This window comes from Odontomachus brunneus, unplaced genomic scaffold, assembly GCF_010583005.1.
Source record: "Odontomachus brunneus isolate Ranch 3 - 2012 unplaced genomic scaffold, Obru_v1 Obru_scaffold_115, whole genome shotgun sequence".
Taxonomy (NCBI): Eukaryota; Metazoa; Arthropoda; class Insecta; order Hymenoptera; family Formicidae; genus Odontomachus; species Odontomachus brunneus.
Genome location: NW_022639565.1, coordinates 128,052 through 148,601, shown reverse-complemented (window position 1 = coordinate 148,601; position 20,550 = coordinate 128,052). Strand labels below are relative to the sequence as shown.

Sequence of the window (20,550 nt, the reverse complement as noted above, 5' to 3'; positions counted from 1 at the left end):
ATATTTCGTTGGAAGCATAAATGAGCTCGTAAGAACGTTTTTACGAATGCACTATACCCCTTCGCCCCTAGAAAAATTTATATCGTACGTGCTGTGACTCTGTGTGCGATAATATCCTATGTGTGCGATATGTTGCTGTCTGCTTTCGTACAATATATATAACTATACTCACGGAAAAGAAATAGTCGCAACTAAAGTGATTGCGGAGTTATGAGCACACGGATTGGACACGGGCATTACGAGATTGATTTATTGGATGGGGAACGAAGTATTTCTGATTTTACTTGAAAGGTGTAATGCATTCGTGCTGAATCACCCGCGAACGATGCGAATTATCTACCGTATCATTTACAGCCTCGGGCTACATGAAATCCTGACGTAGAAAGTGGAGTATCACTCCCAGCGCAATATTGAAAGGATCGTAATGACCGCTTATAAAATCTTACTTTTCTATAGAATCTCGAAAATATCTCGAAAATATGCTGCACTTTTACCTATCAATTTTAACTCTGATAAATTAACAATTCATTGGACGTATATTATCCAAAATTTTTAAATTTATAAAAAGAAACAACTTGTGTGTATGTGTAAGTTACAACCATTGTTCTCTTTCAAGTTTTGCTTTTAACGTGGTCTTCATGTATAAATTTAAGGGAATTCCTGGAGGTGAATTAGTTCCATAAAAGTTTTACACCACGTCCTGGTCGCGCATTTTTGTCACTATCAGAGTTAAACACCCAATATTTTATTTCTTTTTTTTTTAATGTTGACCACTGATTATTGTAAATGGTGACGGCGGATTTAGTTGTGACCATTATTCAGAGCCGGCCAAGAAACGAAGTTGTACGTCCAATTAATCGAGGCGCGAGCCTTCGACTCTTGAGCAATTCGATATTAATACCAACGCGGGCAACTTCGCCATCATCCACAAAGTATCCATTTCCCAACGAGGCCTTGCCTTCCTGCAGAGTAAACCTCCTGTAATTTCTCTCCTCTCCCCCTTTCTCTCATACACACTTTCTCTCTCTCTCTCTGTCTCTCTCTCGCTCCATCACTCGCTCTCAGAGTTGGCGGAGCAGTCTCACTATATGTACGATCACCATCCCGTAATTTCTCGGATCCCAAGCCCGTAATCTCGGTCCTCGGCCGCGCATTCTGCCGGTGCGTTTCGGACCCGGAAAAATCGGCGAACGGTAGCGCGGCGGGCCTTCCCTCGTAGCCGCCGGTGTCGGACGTCGTCGTCGTTCATTACTACGGGAAGGATCCGTGCTTTCCGCATCGCACGTACGTGCCCCCGTTAAGTATACACCGCGCGGACGAGCGAATGCGCGTATCCGCGCGGCGCGCAAACGAGTTCTATCCATTCGTCGGGGTAAAATAAATAAATGGCGTTGCGCGGCACGATGCGGACCCCTCCTCTCTCTCCCTGTCTCTCTCCCCCCTCTCTCTCTCTCTCTCTCTCTCTCTCGTGCGCGCTCTCGCTCGCTCGCTCGCTCTCTATAGCTTTCCTCCTGTGCGCCGTACGCATACCGGGTGTTCACATCCGTGAAAACAGGCTTCGTAAATATGCACGTTTTATGCATCAATACCGTAGCCGTGCTCCTTCCCCGCCTGTCCCCCTTTTTTGCTCTCGCCTCGTCCTGCTCTCCCGCTCTCGTGTGCGTCCGCCCGGCGCGATGCGGCCTGGTGCGGCGCGGTGCGGAGCGGCGCGGTGCAGCGCGGTCCGGTACGCTGCGGCACGGCCAGAGGGTGGAGCGGGGCCATGTATAATTCAAGAGACGTACGTAATTCTTAACGATAATGGAATCAATAGTCGGTAGTTCGACTTGATGCAAATGGCGGCGGGAGGTATCTCGTCGTGCTTCTTGACAGTCCTCTCTGGACAAACGTGCCGATAATATCGATCGTTGATCAGTCGTTGTGATCAGTGATCGTTTTCGAACTAATTGCGACTGTCTTTGTGAATATCTCCAAATATGACTCTCTTAATATCCTCTATATTGCGCTCAGAAGAAAGACTCTGCCACTGATATGCCACTTACATCAACGCGGTAGAGCGTTTCGCTTTATTTTTCTGAAAGCTAGTCTATTAAGATACGTGATCTTAGATGTACTCGATGATATCCCGGAAGCAAGAAACGCTGCGAAATTAGCAACGTGTCATTTTTCATTAAACTGTCTGTATCGACCGTGAAATAAAAATTTTTTCATTGTGGTAGTTGAAACATGTCGTAGAAAGAAACATATCAATCTGGATGTTGCGCCGTGATTGTCGTAATACCTATTAAACGTAATAATACGCAACAGAAATAAATGTAATACATACTAATACATGAAGACAATTAAACATAATAATATCTGAAACGATAATGATTTAATGCATGTTAAATGTAATGTTTAACAAAACAAATCTGTAATAATTCCGCGCTCATTAGAAGAGCGCCAGTAAGTATTGTGCGAATAAATGTCGTATTCCCACAATCAGCATTTCATGTGCACGTCATGCTCCGCTTACCACGTATTTAGATCGAGTTTATGTCTAAATAACGCGTTACATACTTATAAGAGCTAAACAAAATATATATATACATTATGCATACGCTATTTTATAGTATTTCGTAGTAAAAATCACTATAAAATTTTATAACGGAGAAATAGATTGATATTCTGCAGTAATTTACTATCCTTTCATTTCATATGTACTACTTTTATTTCAGAAACTGAAATATGCTATTAAAACACATGCTATGCTTCTAGCGAAATGTTCTTTAGCAAGATAGACCTTACTGATAGTCTACTTCTAGACTGCATAATAAAATTGAAAAGAATTTATATAATAAAAAGTATAATATTCTCTCTGTGTGATATATATATACAATATACAATGTATAGAAAAATAAAGTGAAACGCGCGCACGCTCTACTGCATTGACATATACTGTATTGATGTGAGCGATTTATCAGAGAGAAACACAGTTTCTATTTTACATTTCTATTAAACATAATTGAAGGATATTAAAAGAATTATACTTAAAGATATTGAAAGATAGTCGTCGATTAATTGCTCTAAAACTATCACTGAAACACATCACACACACTCAAACAAACAAATGTCGCATCCGTTATTATTTTTGATAAATGTTAGAACGTAAGCGCGTCGTGTTTTATGCTATCTGAGCTGCAGTTATTCAGCTATAATTGATGCTATGTACTTCCCTATTTGATCCGAGGGATCGTTACCCGCAGCACAAACCGGCGTCGTTTCGTGCGTGCTAGTCGCGTGGCCGGACACGCAACTGGCATTTTCGCGGGAATTCGCAAGGACGAAAAGTGCGGGCATCACAGCCGGCGTCGTCGATAGGAAGCCAATAACTACAGCTGTACGTCCGCCACGAGCGTCTCATTCTCTCCTGATTCGCGTGGAATTTTGTGCAATGCCTACCAGATGCGTACTTTCATTGAAATCGGTAGATTTAATCAATGACGATAAAATCAGTATTGTGTGCTCCGAGTAGAAGTGTGTTTCGCAACTAAGAACCCTAAGGATATTAAGACAAAAAATATATGGAGAATCCGTAGGCGACGAGAAGGCGACTATTCTTTTAGTATACGAAACTATAATCGCAGCTCCGATAGGAATTTCGCGCAAATAACGTTTTTCTCGTTAAGCTTTTAAAAGCCGCCTGTCGCAATTTAAATTCCTTCCTTTATTTCGCCTGGAAAACGAAGAAGACGAGGGAGATGAAACTTTGGGACGTCAGCTGGATCACTACGAGCCAGGCTCGAGTGCGAAGTTTCATTCTCTCGCAGGGAGAGAGAGGAAATAATTTTCAGCGCGTCCTTGAGGGAGGGGGCATTTGTCCTCCCACCCGCCGACGGGCCCTTAATGGGTTTTTAGTCGGGGCCGTAAAACGCATTAAAACTCGTACCGATGACGAAGGAGGAGGTCCCTCCTTGCCAAAAATCAGGCTGTGCATCAAGACTCCCCTTGGTAAATTCGCAGCACAGTGGTACTTAACGCACTTGACTCGCCTGATGAAGAAGAATCACGAACTTTCTCGCCGTATTAATTACTTCACCGCCGATATATTGCTTCTCCGAAAATTGGATTTTTACACGACATAATGTATGCATTTCATAGAATATAGTCAGCATTCATTTTCGAGTTATATCCAACAAATTATATCCAAATGCATACAAATCGGTGTATTTATGTATCTTTATGAATTATACATGTGAACATTTCGAATAGATAAATTAAGAATCGTATACAAATAAATCCGTCATAAAATATTTCTGAAACACAAAATTTGATGACACTTTATCTTGACTTTAGATTACTCTGTTCTTAATTTCTTACAAAGAAAATAATCGCAAATAACGAAAGATATTGACATCGAGTGCGAAATGTTGAAAATGGTCAATAGATGAATTTTCTAGTATTATTCTATTACTCATAATTTATCATATAACTGATAAAACCAAAGATTGCGAACACTTAATTGCACAGTGGACGATAAAAAATTTGACGTGCAATGATTATGCCAAATTGATCGAGTCACTGCACTTACGCATAGAAGATTAATTAATAGCTCAATAGGTCTTAGCATTATTGATGAGATATGTTCGGAATGTTGATTTCAAGATCAAGATTATGACTTGGCAATTCAAAGGCTCACAAAGGTAAAAAGAATTGAACGTAAAATAATGGTATCTTTTATAAAATCAGAACTTACATAATCTTTCGATAGCAGTAATTCTTAAAATATAGATATTTAAAATGTTGAAAATATCTAGACTTGTTATATAATGCGGTATAGCTATACAAAAACAGCACGAATTGAGAAACACTGGCAGGACCATTGTGGGCGTACCTCGGTAACATCCCATATACCTATAGACATTATATACTGCTATTCGCTTTTCGTGCTTAGGTGCAGTCCTGCGGGCTCGCCGATACCAAAAACTGCCGCTGTAAGGCGATACTAATTTTCTATTAGGACGTAAATGTGGCAAAAACTGCTGTTATTAGGCAATAAAAATAGGAATATCATCGTCGTTTTCACCCAAAACCGGCACGCCTGTATCGCACTTCATAAACTGAGAAATTCATTATATGATGATCTTGCTATTTTACGTGTGTGCGTTCTTAATTTTGGATTTTTTAACTGAAATAAAGCGATTACATTTTTATGTCGATATAACTTCATGAAATAATAAATTTTGATCTACGATTTCTCGTATACATTATTTTATAAAATTATAATGACATAAAAACACAACCGTTACACACTACCTAAAACATTTAAAAAAAAATTACAAATTATTTATGGCCCAATAATATACGTTTTAAATGTCTCAGCTTTTTTCTTGTTATCAATACTTTTTCTTGTTATCAATACATGATTTAAACAAATCCGCGCTTTTTTCTTGCGAAAGTGACACATCAGGTTTGTCGAATTAACGCATTCCCAGTATAAGTGGCTTACGCATTGATAGTTAGAGATTGCTCTAAAGGGGGGTATGGAGAAAAAGTTAATCCAGGAAACTGGTACCGGTATCGATATTGCCTATTTCGTAGCGCGCAAGCTAGAGCCACGAAGTCTCGGCGTATTATTGAGTCGTTAACGTGCAGTGTTATTTCAAGCGTTATTGGCAGCTCGTAATTAAGCGAGCGTCCGTTAACTGCTCGTTAAAAGCAGCGCCTGCGATATTTTGAATCACCGTGGCACCTCGATCCGTTGCCTTTTGCTTCCGTCAAACCGTAATGAAATTTACTTTTCGAACGTATAAGATAAATCGCGAACCAAATCGTTCTGATAAATTTCTGTAGTGCATATACACAGAAAAGTATTCTGCTGCCAAGAAAAGTGATTACTCGGTTTATTTTCCTTTCTCTAAGTAATGATTATCTTCAACAAAAAATATTTTTTTTATAATAATCTGAAAATATACTCATCGAAAATATACTCATCGAAAAGAGAAGCTTATATTACTACTCTCAAAAGAAGAATTTATTCTCTTTGTAAAAATGCCATAAAACTTTATTAAAGAAAAGGATGATTCTACTTTATGTAGTAAGAAAATCGCGCACGAACTTTTTTTTAATTTAATATTCTTAATTGAGATGCTAAACTTGTATTTTAAATAAATTTCATACTCGTGACTACCTTATGATAGATTTGCAAATATATAAATTACTTATAACTACTTATACTTATTAACCTTTATTTGAATGCAGTATGCATTTTTCTGTGCATATAGCGTTATGTACTGTTTGTAATATTATATAGTTAATAATTTTATCGATCGATTTTATAGACGACAAAATTATAATATTGGCTACTGTAGAAATTTTGTGTACAAACCTATCTTTTATGACATTTACTTTATGATATACAAGGAATATTATAAATTCTTTATTTTTCGTCGCGTACAGATCTGTATCATTAGATATTAGATTCACACTTTAGAATAAGAGCATCCGTTCGAGGAAACAGCTGACATGAAGGCGTAATGATCAATCGAGTTCTACATCACGCTTTCTAATGACACGATCGTCGTGAAAGAAAGAATTTTTTTCTTCTTGAAGAGAAGAGATTTACAGAATTCCATCAGCGTGTAACCTATACGCGCGCAGAGCTGCTTTTACTCTCCGCAGGGTAAAAGTTTATATCCGGCCGCGACGGAACAACATGCGAGCGTGTTACGAGAATGCAGTGCCGCGCAAGCCGCAACGAAGTAGAAAAGGAACTCGCGTGTGCCCGCGGAGGACGTAGGCGGGCCGCAAAGTGTTTCGCCTCTTGAGGACCAGAGTGGCTTTCACCGACGAAAGAGGAGCACGATGCATCGGTCGTTCCCTCATAATTTCCTGCAATGTTATCAGATCGTTCGTTCCCGTCGCTCGCAACCTCGTCCGCGACGCGAGCGACGAATTTCGCGTGTCCGGAAGTTATTTTGCCCCGTTTAGGCGTTTATATAATTTTTTGACGCAACGGAACACACGCGTGTTCGAGAATAAAGTGGATCAATGTGGGATCTGCAGGTGAGCCTTAAATCACGCCGGCGATGTATGACACTACTCGATGTATGGCTAAACGTACCGTCGAAAATTATTGTTATCAGCAACACGGCAAATGAAAGCGTAACTTTATTCCCGCGGATCGGTATTTTAAATGGAAACGGTACAACCCGCGCGCGCCGTCTGACGTTACAGCGACGCTAAATCGATACTCTTCCGTCACTACTAGCATGCTTTATTCACAGCGGACTTAACAAAAGGTACACCTAGCAGTAAGATAATGCGAGAGTACGATGATGCCCCTACGGTGACCAAAATAGAGCGTATCCGAGCGAAGTCATTCTCGGCTTAGTGAGACCCGACGAACGCGCGACGCTACAGACGCTAGAAACGGAAAAAAGCGGACGATAACGAAACCTGTCAGAACCTTCATCGTTTCCTTTTTTTTTTAGTATAATTTTCCACTTCTACGTTCTACCGCGTACCGTAAGCAACATTCGCGGCACTTGGAACTTGAAATTCCTGTTCCGACGTTGTGTGATTTAACGGCATTTAGCCGTGCGCCACTTTTTCGACCCTGCACGATTCTGCCGCTCCTGCTCTGATTTTTAATTACAGCGCGTGTTCTAACGCACATCGCTCTAATGCATTATATTATTCAATCAGTAAGTACAATCAGTGTATTCTTCATTAAAACGCTATACTTACAACCGGTGGTTCAGTTAAAAGTATAACACTGTAACCAGTAAAATTTCGCTGAAAGAATCAGCCGATACTAGCGACTGTTCCTACTATTGATACAGTTCGCAAATACAGACAGTGTCATTGCACCCAAATCGGATATGTCATCGCACGGAAGCCTGTAATTTCATTGGCACAAACGCAGAAAGTTGGATTTGACATAGCATATAACGAATTCGTAATGTACAGACTTTGTACAGTGAAATCCTACTTCCGCTGATCAAAATTAGTGAGGTATAAGGCGAAGCAGCAAAGTGGGAGTATTTCCATTAAAAATCAGCGAACCCGAGAATTTTGTTAAATTCTACAACGCAATAGAAGCTAAGTTAACAAAGTAGGTTTAATTCTAATGATACGATTTACTTCTACTTTGACTTTAATAAAATTACTTTGACTCTATCTGAAATTTTTCTTTTTACTTTCTTTAGCGTCAAAATAGGTGAAAATATGTTGAATCGAATAATAAGGCTGAAAGAGAGTAGAGTCAAAATTTCGACTCGGAATGTTTACTGATTATCGGCGAAATACTCCTCTTGCTGATTTAATCAGAAACATTTTTACTAATCCACTTTAAAGAAGCATTATGTTTTAATTGTCCGATATTATCTTCAATATACATAGAATTTCTCACGTGAGATCCTGTATACCATCACTTATTATTATTATTATTGTTATCGCATTTTAACGAGTTTGTTGGAATTATAATTATAATTCATGTTAATACCGGTTTAGCAATCTGGTGGAAAAGCCGCTGGCGCAAATTACATAAAAGTCGAGGATAGTACGAGTTTCAGCGCGATCGCGAATGAAGGAATAAGAGGTGAAGAGAGAGAGGGGGGAGGAGAGACAAAGAGAGAGAGAAGAGGAAAGCTGTAACTGAAACGTGTAAATTGCATCGCGGATCACCTGATACTGATCTATTGCGGTTCTGTATAATGCCGATTAGAGCACGTATGGGCCGATTGAGCAGCACTGATCCAATCGATTCGCTTGTATAAATCAGCACGCCGCGCTGGTATCCCGACACACATTAGGCCAGTAGTTTGTTTCCTTCGCGCGCCGACCGCCACATATTTTCACTGTCTGCCTTTGTTCGTGCCAGTGCAATGCGATTTCACCAAAGTAGATTAGCCCCGTAATTCCTCTGATAACTCAATTGCGCTCATGTGTGTACGTGTACACGTATAAATTCAGTGTGTATTAGCCTCACGATAGATGCTTGAGCTCTCATACGTGATTGAAACAAAATATTAACGTTGAGCGACCGTGCATCTAGATAAAACGTAATTGCAATAGAAATTATTGACAGTAATTAAGTTTATACTCGTCTTTCTATCTTCGCTAATTCTGAAGTGGCGATCATGTAGGTGTAATGTTGTTGAGTTAAGAAATAACTCATACACACGGAAAATATATGCTGTATTCGAGTAAATGTAATTTATTTCAAATATTTCGCAAGTTTATATAACCTCAAATCATATAAGTTCATCATAAGCATCAAGTTTATTCAAGATACGTTCTGAATCTTAGTAAGTTTATCGTTTCAATCAACAATTAAAACAGAAGTCCAGTTTGCTTACTATTTAGAATTGAACCAACTTTTTCTTTCATAAAATTTTACAATATTCTTGTAAAGAAAACAAATTCTTCTCTTTTTTGTATATAATAATGAGTTTTTCGAAAATTTGCGATGAATGTATTTTCAGATCATTATCAAGAAAATATTGTTTGTTGAAGATAATCATTATTTAAAAGAAGGAAAGTGAATAATCGCTTTCCTTAGCAGAAAAATGATATTTCTTTGTATGTATAAAAATAAACGACATGAATATATTTAACAATTATTAGTCTTACTACTAATATTCTCCATTAATTCTCGTTGCCATGTTTGAGTAGAAACGATAGTTAAGAGAATGCACATTTAACTTATTAATTGCTGATTATATAATTACTAACGGTATATATCATTTAGCAATTACTGATTATGCATAGTATAAATAAACTATGCAAAGTAAAGGAATCGCAAGATTATAAATTGCAATTTTAGCATTTCAATAATCGCATGCAGTTATCATCTTTATCTGCAGTCACCTTCTTAAGACGTCGCGAAATTTCAAGTAACACGCAAATCTATGATAACAAGAATAAATCATTATTTGCTTGGAATCGATTAATCACGTTAATTAAATATCTACAGAAACCGATGTTTCGATGAAATTGATTCTTGGTTTTGATGGTGGCTAACGCGACCACAAATGAATATATGAATTACTGAATTACAATACGCGAATTATAATTGCACAATGTAGTCAACGGGCAGTCGTGAACGCATACGGCAAGCGAAACGTATGATTCATACCACCAGATATAATGCAAATTGCACTCGACAGAATCAATCTGCGCTAAGGTGAAAGATTGTCTTTTTGTTTTGTCACACAACGATTACGCGAGATTTATCGTTGGATATTTTATGTTACTTACTGCCCCGATTTCCAACAGAAACCACGATTTCCAACAGAAGCCACGAGCGTGCCTTTAAATATTCGCTGCACGAGAGCGAATGATAGTGTAAAGATAAAAACTCGATTCATTTTTGTTAAAAATGCAATGACTATTAAATATTCGTATTTATTCAATGTGTTCACTGCGAGCGATCGATTACGGCATGTAACTTGACATGTGACAAGAATGTGTGAGAAAAATCCCTTCGTTTATCAGAAATGCACGTTTGCTGTTTGATGACCACTGAGCAAACAGAACGAACAGTTGTCGTTGTAAATCATTTTTATCATTTGTCATTTTAATAAATATACATTACCTGAGATACAGATCGCATTTGTTCTTGTCTATTTAAATTAGGTTAATTAAATCCATTACAGAAATGTTGCTCGGAGCAGCAAAAATTGAAAGTAACAAATCAAACAAACTTATTTCCACAATGAGGACATTTACTGACCTACATCAATCAACAAACCATTTGTTGCTGGTACTGATATTTTGTTAGATTAGCAAAACTTTTTCTCCCGGTGCAGAATACGCGTGTATCCGGGCGATTGAGCGGCACTGACTGCGCGCGGATTCGCGAGACTATAAATCAGAACAGTCCATGTAGCGGCAGTATCTTTTCCAGAATACAGCCGATTTCTTGACTATCCGATGCGGATAGGCGCTGCGATCGCGGCAGCGAGAGGTCGGGCATAAATATTCACGCTCGACAAGCCGAAGTACACATGTGCAAGAGCACGTCTAGAATAGCCGGTAGAATCCGACTGGAGGATTTTACCTCCTCGTCGCTTCTGCGTCTCTATACGTGCGGTTTGCGCGGGTGGATATACACTTTAAGCTCTCACCTGGTCGATACACGTTGCTCTCTCGCCTTACTCTCCTCCCCTTTGTCCTGCCTTCTTCATACAATGCACGAAATCCTCGTGTTATTGTCGTGTTAATTTTTTATTGCATAATTGTGTTCGAATCACCTTAATTGTCATCCGATCATCATGCGTCCGTTTGTCGCAATATTCAAATTATTCATATACGCTCTTGAGGAATGAAAGTGATATAATTAATGTTACTTAAACACTCTTTCTTATTCCTTGTCTCTTACATTTTTAACCTATCTTAAATTTGTAGTAATTAAAATAAAAGATAATTAAAGAGTATGAGATAAAAAATTTGAGAAACAAGTAAACCGTTTTTAAAGACCTGAAAAGCCCTAAAAAATGTGAAATAATTTTAAATCAATATTTCTATGTATCTATGTATCTATGTATCTAATTCCATTCTAATATTCTAACAATATTGCTAGTCGGTGCAAAAAATCAAATCAGATAGGTGATTACCTGAATAACTGTAGAGAGATAAATAATTTAACAAACAAGTATTATTATTGACCTAATCAGTCAGGTTTTCGTGACTTTTAATATAGTTAGAACATTAGAATAAAATTGTAGGTACACAGAAATTGATTTAAAATTGTTTCATACCTTTTTTTAGGAGTTTTGAAGTTCCTGAAGGTGATTCATTTTTCCCTTAAAAGTGTTTTGTCTTACGAATCGTCGTTTAACTGATCCGCAACCTCCTCGAGTACGCGTATGTATTAAGCAAGCATACGGAAAAGAGAGAGGGACACGCGACGAAGACGACAAAAAAAAAAGAAACGGGAGAGTGAAGAAGCCAGTGGCCGAGAGGAAACGTCGATCGATTAATCGTCGCGATAGCCAACGGTTTAATTAGCCGCCCGAGCGCGATTTACGTCAGGCCGTCGTGGATAGATGCGAAAAATCTGTTTTATCGCGATCAACGGATCGTCTAGTCGAGCGGACGTCGGCACAGCTCCACGAAAGGCGTTCAGGAAACCAATTTATTTGGTCAGTATCAAATCACGACGCAACTTGCGATCGACAGTACCGCATGGTTCGACGTCAAACGTTATACGTTGCGTATATTCGAGTGAAAAGCACTCATTATTATACATCGTTTAGCATATATTAGCTTCATATGATGATCGAGCGCAATTACTGTAAAATCGCTGGATGGTGCTATCAAAATTACTTAATCTGATCGATTTCTATCATTACACTTACGTAGGCAGATTAGATAACAAACAGATTTAGCGAGATATCAGAGTTAGCGAGATATCAGTGCTGAACAGGTTTGTAATTACCGCATCTGTTTTTGCCACAATTTCATATTAATTATATATTGTGTATCTATCCGCACAACACCTGCTTATCGAAAAATAAAAAAACTGACGTACATTATCTGTAGTGCGTTATCACTGTTTCTCCAATTTTACTATCGCCGACATTATAATTCGGCAAATGATAATGTCAGTGCGCATTAAAATGTATGAAAGAGAAGTGCGTGTGCGCGATAATATGCTTCGGTATTATCTTTTTTCTCTGCACACTTGAATACATATATCCACGCCAATTACAGATTGCTTTATGTTTTGCGCGAATTTGCAATTTACATTGTATTTATCAATTCCCGACGAAATATGTAATGATATTATATTGCATATATGATAAAACCTCTCTCTCACTCTCTCTCTTAGAATTTCCCAAGCATTCTTCATGTCACGCCAATTCCGCCGAGCAAACTAAGAAAACGCCAAAGAATGTTCGTTACAATTCCGTCGAGATTAAATGGCACTTGATTTACGCAATAAACAACGCGTGCGTTATTTCATCGCGAGGTGATGCACCGGCGATCGTCCACAGCTCGTTCCTTTATTATGCGTATTTTTCCGCGTGTGTGCGATGCGATGCGTTACTCATTAGTGACTTTACTGTCACGATTAGTCCGTAATGCGCATTGCTCTCACTTTCTTGCGTCATTACGCTTGAATTCTGCGTCGCGGTTAGATATCGGTAGATGTTATCCGGCTTTGCGCACTTCAGTGGCCGTTAGACCTGAAGCATAATATGTGATTCTCAAGAGAAGACTTTTCTAACAAAAATTTGTCACTTTTCATAGCAAGTGAGATGTGCGACAAGTGCAGTCGAACATTTATAATATATCTATCTTACCGGTCATGGTACTTTCTGATGCGACACGGCAGCGTTTCCAGCACTAATTACGAGCACTGTTTATGAAACGTTTAACGTCACACTTCGTCCAGCCATGTACACACCGTTGTACGCATACGACGGTGATATTGCGGTAAACGACGACTGCTTATTCACCTAGTTGATATTAGATGCTAAGCGGTCTAGGGAATATAAGGTGGGAGGAAGTGACCGAGAGGAGGCAGCGGGGAAAAGGGCTTTGACACTTAAAGTCGCTTTAAAGCGATTAGAAACGTGCCGTGAATTAAGCGCGTCTTAGCGTCTCCGCACAAACTCGAAACGTCGACGAGATAAATGATAATCCGCCTGCCGATGCATCGAGCGGGAGCTCAGGAAGTGACGCACAAATGCACCGTTGCCCGTGTGCATTCGCGTGGAAGCTGAATCGTTATGCATAGCATGCAGTCCGATCCTCTCAGTAGATGCGTGCAGATTCTCGCTTGCTTTTTGTTATATTTCCTTTATGTAACAATTTCAATTTATCATCCTAAAATATTTTTTTTTTTGTATTAATAAGAACATCTGATCAAGATGAGAAAGAAAAGAAAACATTATTCGGTTTGTTAGTCGAGCATAAGGTAGCTGAATCGCTAAGTATCATATTTTTAGTGGCGCCTCAAAGGGTCCACTCACACATTTACCAAACTAAATTACGTTCTTACACATATATTTCACTATATATTAATAAATATTAATTTGGAATTAAATTAGGATAAATAAACGTATATAATGTTATATACGGAGATATTATTGTTATTTTCTTATTTTTCTTATAAGTGCTTGATTCCTGCATTAGTTGATCTAATAGAGCTGCATAGATAATAGATTGAGGCATATAAATGTTCAAATATGTGTATATATATTTTGAATATTATTACTATGAATTGTGAATATTTTTATCACAACGAGTATGGTGAAATAATTCTGAAAATAGTGTGTAATGTTTGTATATTAATATTAATAGTTGTCACTTGAAAGTTGTATCATGTGTGAGATGCTCAAATTTTTATTTAGAATTAGATCTAAGTTTTTCAATTGAATTATAGTATACATAACTATATTTTTGTACGTGTCCTCGCAATTCAACTGAAGAAAACTTTTATTTAACTCTGGGTTTAAATATATCTCTAATACGATAGTAATTTTTTATTAAAATCTCACATATAGTTTAAAAGATATTAAAGACAAAGGAAATAATATGCTAACCTCAAGAAATCACGCGTATAAAAAGTAACAATTTTAGTTGAAAATACTTCTCGAATAATAGCTCTCAATCTTTCTCTAGTTGTGGTTAGATAATATTTCGCTATACGTACGCGTAGTGCAAGTTCCATCGAAATTCTCAGGAAACTCGCTTCGTGATGCAACTACCTTAAGCAAATAAAATTTGACCGATTATCCCGCAATTAGAATTCGCGGCTCGATTGCGGCGCGAAGCAAACAAAACTGCCACGTTGCTAATCAATCGCTCCTTTCGCAACGCACATTCCGAATTGCAAATCGATCAAAGGACTTCCGGTCCTTCCTAGTCCGATGAGTCGATAGGGCCGGATGCGCCGGTGCGGCTCGCAGTTCGCTGGCGACCTTACGCAACCGCACGTATTCGCACGTATACACGTATTTGCCGCACGCACACGATCGCACGCCTCCGCCCGCGTATCGTCTATTCGGATCGAGGGACGAGCCGGCCATAGAAAGACGAGGAAACCACGGAGGACGGAACGGAATAGACTACGCGCTGCCGTGTCGTAGTGGAAGCGGGGACTCTGGCTTACGTAATTTCTTCTTCTCGGAGTCGGGCTTGGGTGAGCGCGTATGCGTGCGTGCAGGATGCACGCACACGCACACGCACCGCCGAAGGCGCGTGACTCTTGCGTATCCATTATTTCGCAGAAATCTGACAACTGGTTCGTTAACGCGTTCGCCGCCACGGCGACCTACGCCACGGGCCTATTGCGCCATTTCGGATGCTGGGACCTAAAGATGAACTTTGTCAGCTGTTTGAAGTGCCGCCACTATCTCGCGAAGTACTGAATGTATCGTCTTCAGTGTGGAATATTTTTTACTTCTTGAAACTTGGAAATATTTCCGATGACGAAATATGTTATAAATTATTTTACTTATTCTTTGAAAAATATATGGTATGTGTGTGTGTGTTTGTGTGTGTGTATGTGTGTGTAATGTTAAAATCTGCTGTTGATGACAAAGCGTTTCAAAAATTTCTTTAAGCAACGATTATCATTGTTAAGCAATTACTTTTTAATTAAGAAAAAATTATTTTTTCTTGTTGTGGAAATGTGATGCATATATAACTCTCTTTGAGAATCGTATTTCGTAGTATATCTATAAAATTGTGTCGATCTAGAGAGGAAGACGTGTTTACAATAACAACAACAACAGACGAGGACTTTAAACTATTAGTCGTGCCCGGGTGACAATACAGTAATCAATCATTATCGTTGCAATTCATATCACGTATGACTAGTATCCTATGCGATTCTTAAAAGAGCACGTACTGGTTCGCCTAGCTTTCTACCGTTCGATGAATCCGATGAGCGTACCAGGATTCCAGTCATTCAGGAATTTATACCGCATACAATGCCGCCTCATTATTCCGCGTTTTTCAGGCCTCGCTTAGGAGTTATTCTCGCAAGAACCAGAACCTGGCTTCCACAAATCTCACTTACAATTATTCCGGAATACAAAAGCACGAGTGCAAAAAGTTACTCACTATCTCGATCGTATTTTGATACATTACGAACATCTGAAACATTCTTTTTTTTCGTACGAGAGTTGAGTCGCGAATGACACACATACACATACGCGCGCGCGCGTGTGTTAATGTTAATCTTTCCTCCGTAAATATAAACTTTTCTTTTTCTCTTTCCACATTTATATTTTACCACTTAAAACTTATTTATATTAATGCACTAATACGCATCTAAATCCTAATATTACCAACTGGCGCACGAATCATCTTGTAAATTCGCTTATTTTGATCAATCAACCTTCCCAAAATAGACGATTCGATACGTAATGGTAAATGTATAAATACAAGATGAAATAATGAGGTCTTTTTATGAAAGGAAAGAGGAACACGAGAGCGATCGGTAGCCGAGACGAAGATGTAACACGTTCTTCTAGAACCACCTGTAGCTGCTGGTGCTCTTTCCACGTGTTCTGTTCATGTTCTGCGGCTTCATGACACGCAATGTCGTTAATAACAACGCGCCCGCTCGCACGTTATTGAGTCTGATAACACTGTCGGTCTTGAACCGGCCATCAATATATTGAATAAAATGCAACCCAACTACACCGGTTCGCGGATCGTTCAACTCCGACATATGTAGCCATTGGAGCTGTGCAGCTCAGATTGGCAACGTATTGCTTCATTTCTTAAGATCGATTATATCCAATCGTCGTGTTAAAGAAGAAAACAAATCATCTGATTATTTCAATATGCCGATACGTTTGAGGATGCGGGCACGCTCAAATTGACTTTACGAATACATATGGATATTGTAAGGTATCATAATATTAGAAGCCCCACATTATTTACTCATACATTCATGTAGACTATGCTTGAATAAATTTAGGATATACAAGTAATAATGTTTTACCCCAACAGGGTTTCCCCCCAATCATCATTATTCAACAAGAATCTCAGTGTTGTTGGCACTTGAAGAAATCGTACACCTGTTCTCTCCTCAAGATTAAGGATATAATAAAATTATAATATCAGAAGCTCTCCGCATAATTTATTCATGTGTGATGTAATCTATGCTTGGGTAGATTTAAGACGAGTGAGTAGTAATATTTTAGCAATAGAGTTCCCCCAATTATCATTACTCAGCAAGAACCTCAGTGTTGTTGGCACTTGAGAAACTATTGCTTTGCTAAATGATAAATTGCAGAAAGTTATGATGGATCGCAGTCAGGCTCGAATGCGTCGTGATGCTACGCATAATCACGTTGTCCCATTATCGTACGTCCATAAGAAATCGGTGGAAATAGCTGAAATAATTTCTCGAGTTTCCTAACAAAGAATTTATAGCAGTACAAAGCAGGTAGGGAGGAACGAAGGCCGGAGGAAGACAAGCGTGACTTCGCGTATCCTCCGAACGACCGAGGGTCGCGGAGGCTGCAAGGAGGAAAATCCGTGGAAGACGTAGGTGGCGGTACTGTGATTACGCGAAAAACCTTCTACCTGCGGAGTTAAGATGGACCGACACGCTCGAAGGAGTCTCTGACGCGTCGCATCCGCAACTGTGCTCTTACGCAACGTTCCGCGCGGCACGTTTCTCGCTCCGCATTATTGTTACTTTCGTGCCTGTCGTCTGTTCTTCCAAGTGTCGTCGTCGTCGTCATCGTCGTCGTTGTCGTCGTCGTTGTCGTCGTCGTCGTCGTCATCCACTTGTTGTACCTAGAATCGCGATTACTCAGCAGTACGTGGTATGGTGTCGGAAACGTCGTGATATATGCGTCGCGATATTATTAATGTCAGATAATGACATCTAGTTATTATTTGTCGTATTCCTTGGGGTTGCAGAGAGGCTCTCACGAGGTCGACCTTGAGGAAGATTGAGTTCAACACGGTGAAGAGGGAAACTGGCGCCAAGAAGATCTCGCTACAGCCACTCATTATTTCAGTCCGCAATGTATAAACATAAGTGTAATCGTGTTATATTTTCACGTGGCATCTATCCACGCGTGCTTCAACGTTGATCGAAATTATTTTAGGAGACTCGGCTACATAATCGCGAGTCGGTTGAGAGCCGGCAAGACGCGAGATACGAGTCAAAGAAGGAAGAAGAGAAGCTGCCGGCTCGCCTTATACGAGGCGCGAATCTCGCGGCATGAAATCGCCGCGACGAGAGAAAACCTACGGGGCTTTATAATGGGTCGGGGCCGGGTGGGTTCTCAGGACGAGCCACGGGGAGAAAGAGAGAAAGAGAGAACAGGTGCGTGACGTCAGGTGGGCAGTACTTCAGGGCCGCGCGAATGAGGCCCCTCGCTACTTTTCACTGAAACAGATCGTCGGTCAAACGGCGCCGCCGCGTGCACCTCAACGTGCTGCAACCTCATCTACGGTGTACTCTATTTCTTATATCCGCATTAACTGTGATATCAGTAGCGTAACGCAAATAAAATTGTTATAAAATTATATTGACATGTGGATTTTAGATGAGCAATCAAAAAAATGAAAAGTTATCTCTCTACTCAATTCTGATCTCTTAAGAGAGTTTATAAACGCTAAGAACATAATTCTTAACTTTGAAAGATACTTATACTATGGTAGATGTTAGTTTAATGTTCTCAAACTCAATCAACTAAAATCCTCTCTTCTTTCATTTTGTAAATAAGAGAAATCTAAAGGTCATTAATATGATTTCCAGAATTATTCAAGTAATAGCAATAAAGAGGAGCACATATTAGTAAATTTCAAAAATAAGTCATTGATATACCGTGAAAACGATTTATTTTGATCTGCTTCGGCATCTGTGTGACACCACCTTAAGGGTAGTACAGGCAGGTCGAGGACGCAGAGCGAAGAATGCTCGTCGTAGTATCGCGCGGAGGGATAAGCGGATACGCGAGTATATAGCTTGGTGGGGGAAGGAGGCGAAGCTGCGCTTGTAAATTATGTATGAGAGTGTACTCACGGGGGATTACATAATGGCTTGTTTACGGTCGAATGTAAACAGCGATCAATGGAACGGCCGCGATCGCCCATCGGCTCGCCACAGGATCCGCTCGCGACTTATATTCCGGATGGCCGTGAATTACGCCAGGCAAAATCGAGCTGGGGCTCGGATCGATGGAAAATGCATCGTGCGGATCTTGGCTGATGGCTTTATTAATTATTTATGTCGATCGGCCTTTCCCCCGAGCGAGCCGACACTTGGACGCGACACGCGACCGCCACTCGACCGCGATCTTTTTCTGTTCTTCTTTTGTCTTTCTTTTTCAACTCTTTTTACTAAATTTTTATTATATATTGAAGTTGTAATATAAAACATTGTAAAAATAACAAATTTCACACGATCTACCGTGTATATCTACCGAGATATAAAACACGCTCAAATAATTGCAATAATTTTGTGGCGAAAAGACAAACGTGCGTAACATTTTCAAAACAAAATATAGCAATTTCGGTTATAATTCTGTATGCTTCAAATTACAAAAATTCTATCCTTTACTAGGATAGTTTCTCCGCGTAGTGTTTCTTTTTTGAGTTGGGAAAAATTTTTTTAAGAAACCATGTAGTTACTTTGAGATTACTTGACTTGCTTCCCATTTAATAATCATCGATTAAGCTGTTACGTATAAAATTACTCACTTAACTAAAAAATAATCTTTTGTTTTGGTGTCATTAGTGTCGTCAGTCTTGAGTAGATTACGGAAGATGAGCTTCGCAGATAAGGAATTCTTTGATAGCCGTAACACTTTCTAACGCTATATCTCGGACACAAGCAAACGTGGCGGCACGTTAAGATTGCAAATTACATGAATTAATATGCCGGTTTCTGCAGTGCTGCCTACTTAGAGTTAATGAGTACTTAACACAAAGAAATACGTACACATAATCATTAACGAGGGCTAATGATGCGTTATTTTGTCGCAACATTCCAAAAAGGGAAAACACACGCACTGATGACAATAGATCAAACTGGAAATTCATCAACCTTTATCTCTTCTTTTTATGTCAATATCCATGTTATTCAACTCGAGTATACACTCTCAATTCGACTCAATTCAATTTTTATACAAATTATAATTATTTCCATAAAATTGATATATTATAGAATATAGAATATCAAAATTTCAATTAACACATAGAAGAATTCTTTCATTTTGGGCAAGACAGAGAGTTTGCAAACTCACCTCAAAACTTACGAACAACCTTTCTGTTTACAAGTGAACAAGTGTAAAAGAAAAGTCATGAATAAATACTCATGTAGAAATGTGGAGAAAGAACGCCAGTTTTGATTTAAAAAATTTGAAAAGTTTGAGGAAAATATACTCTGGAATATAGTGAAGTTAAAATATCAATGCTTAACCACATACTTAACTCAAGATATTTTTATTATTTTAGTTTTTAAATATAAATATTTAAATTATCCATATGAAAAAAAAATATATATACATATATTATATGTTCTCTGAAAGTTTAAATATTTATATTAATATTCATATAAATATTCATATAAATATTCAT

General features: G+C 38.9%; 1 protein-coding gene and 1 long non-coding RNA gene across 5 annotated transcripts in view; one reads left to right on the top strand and one right to left on the bottom strand.

Annotated features, from left to right (window-relative positions):
* LOC116849400 (homeotic protein distal-less) overlaps window positions 1-20,550 on the bottom strand; it is a 100,799-nt gene that overhangs the window by 41,231 nt on the left and 39,018 nt on the right. The gene's annotated exons all lie outside the window — the stretch shown is intronic.
* Window positions 17,398-18,574, top strand: LOC116849401. Its single transcript, XR_004379130.1, has 3 exons — window positions 17,398-17,783; window positions 17,881-17,989; window positions 18,072-18,574. It is a non-coding gene; the product is annotated as an uncharacterized LOC116849401 (long non-coding RNA).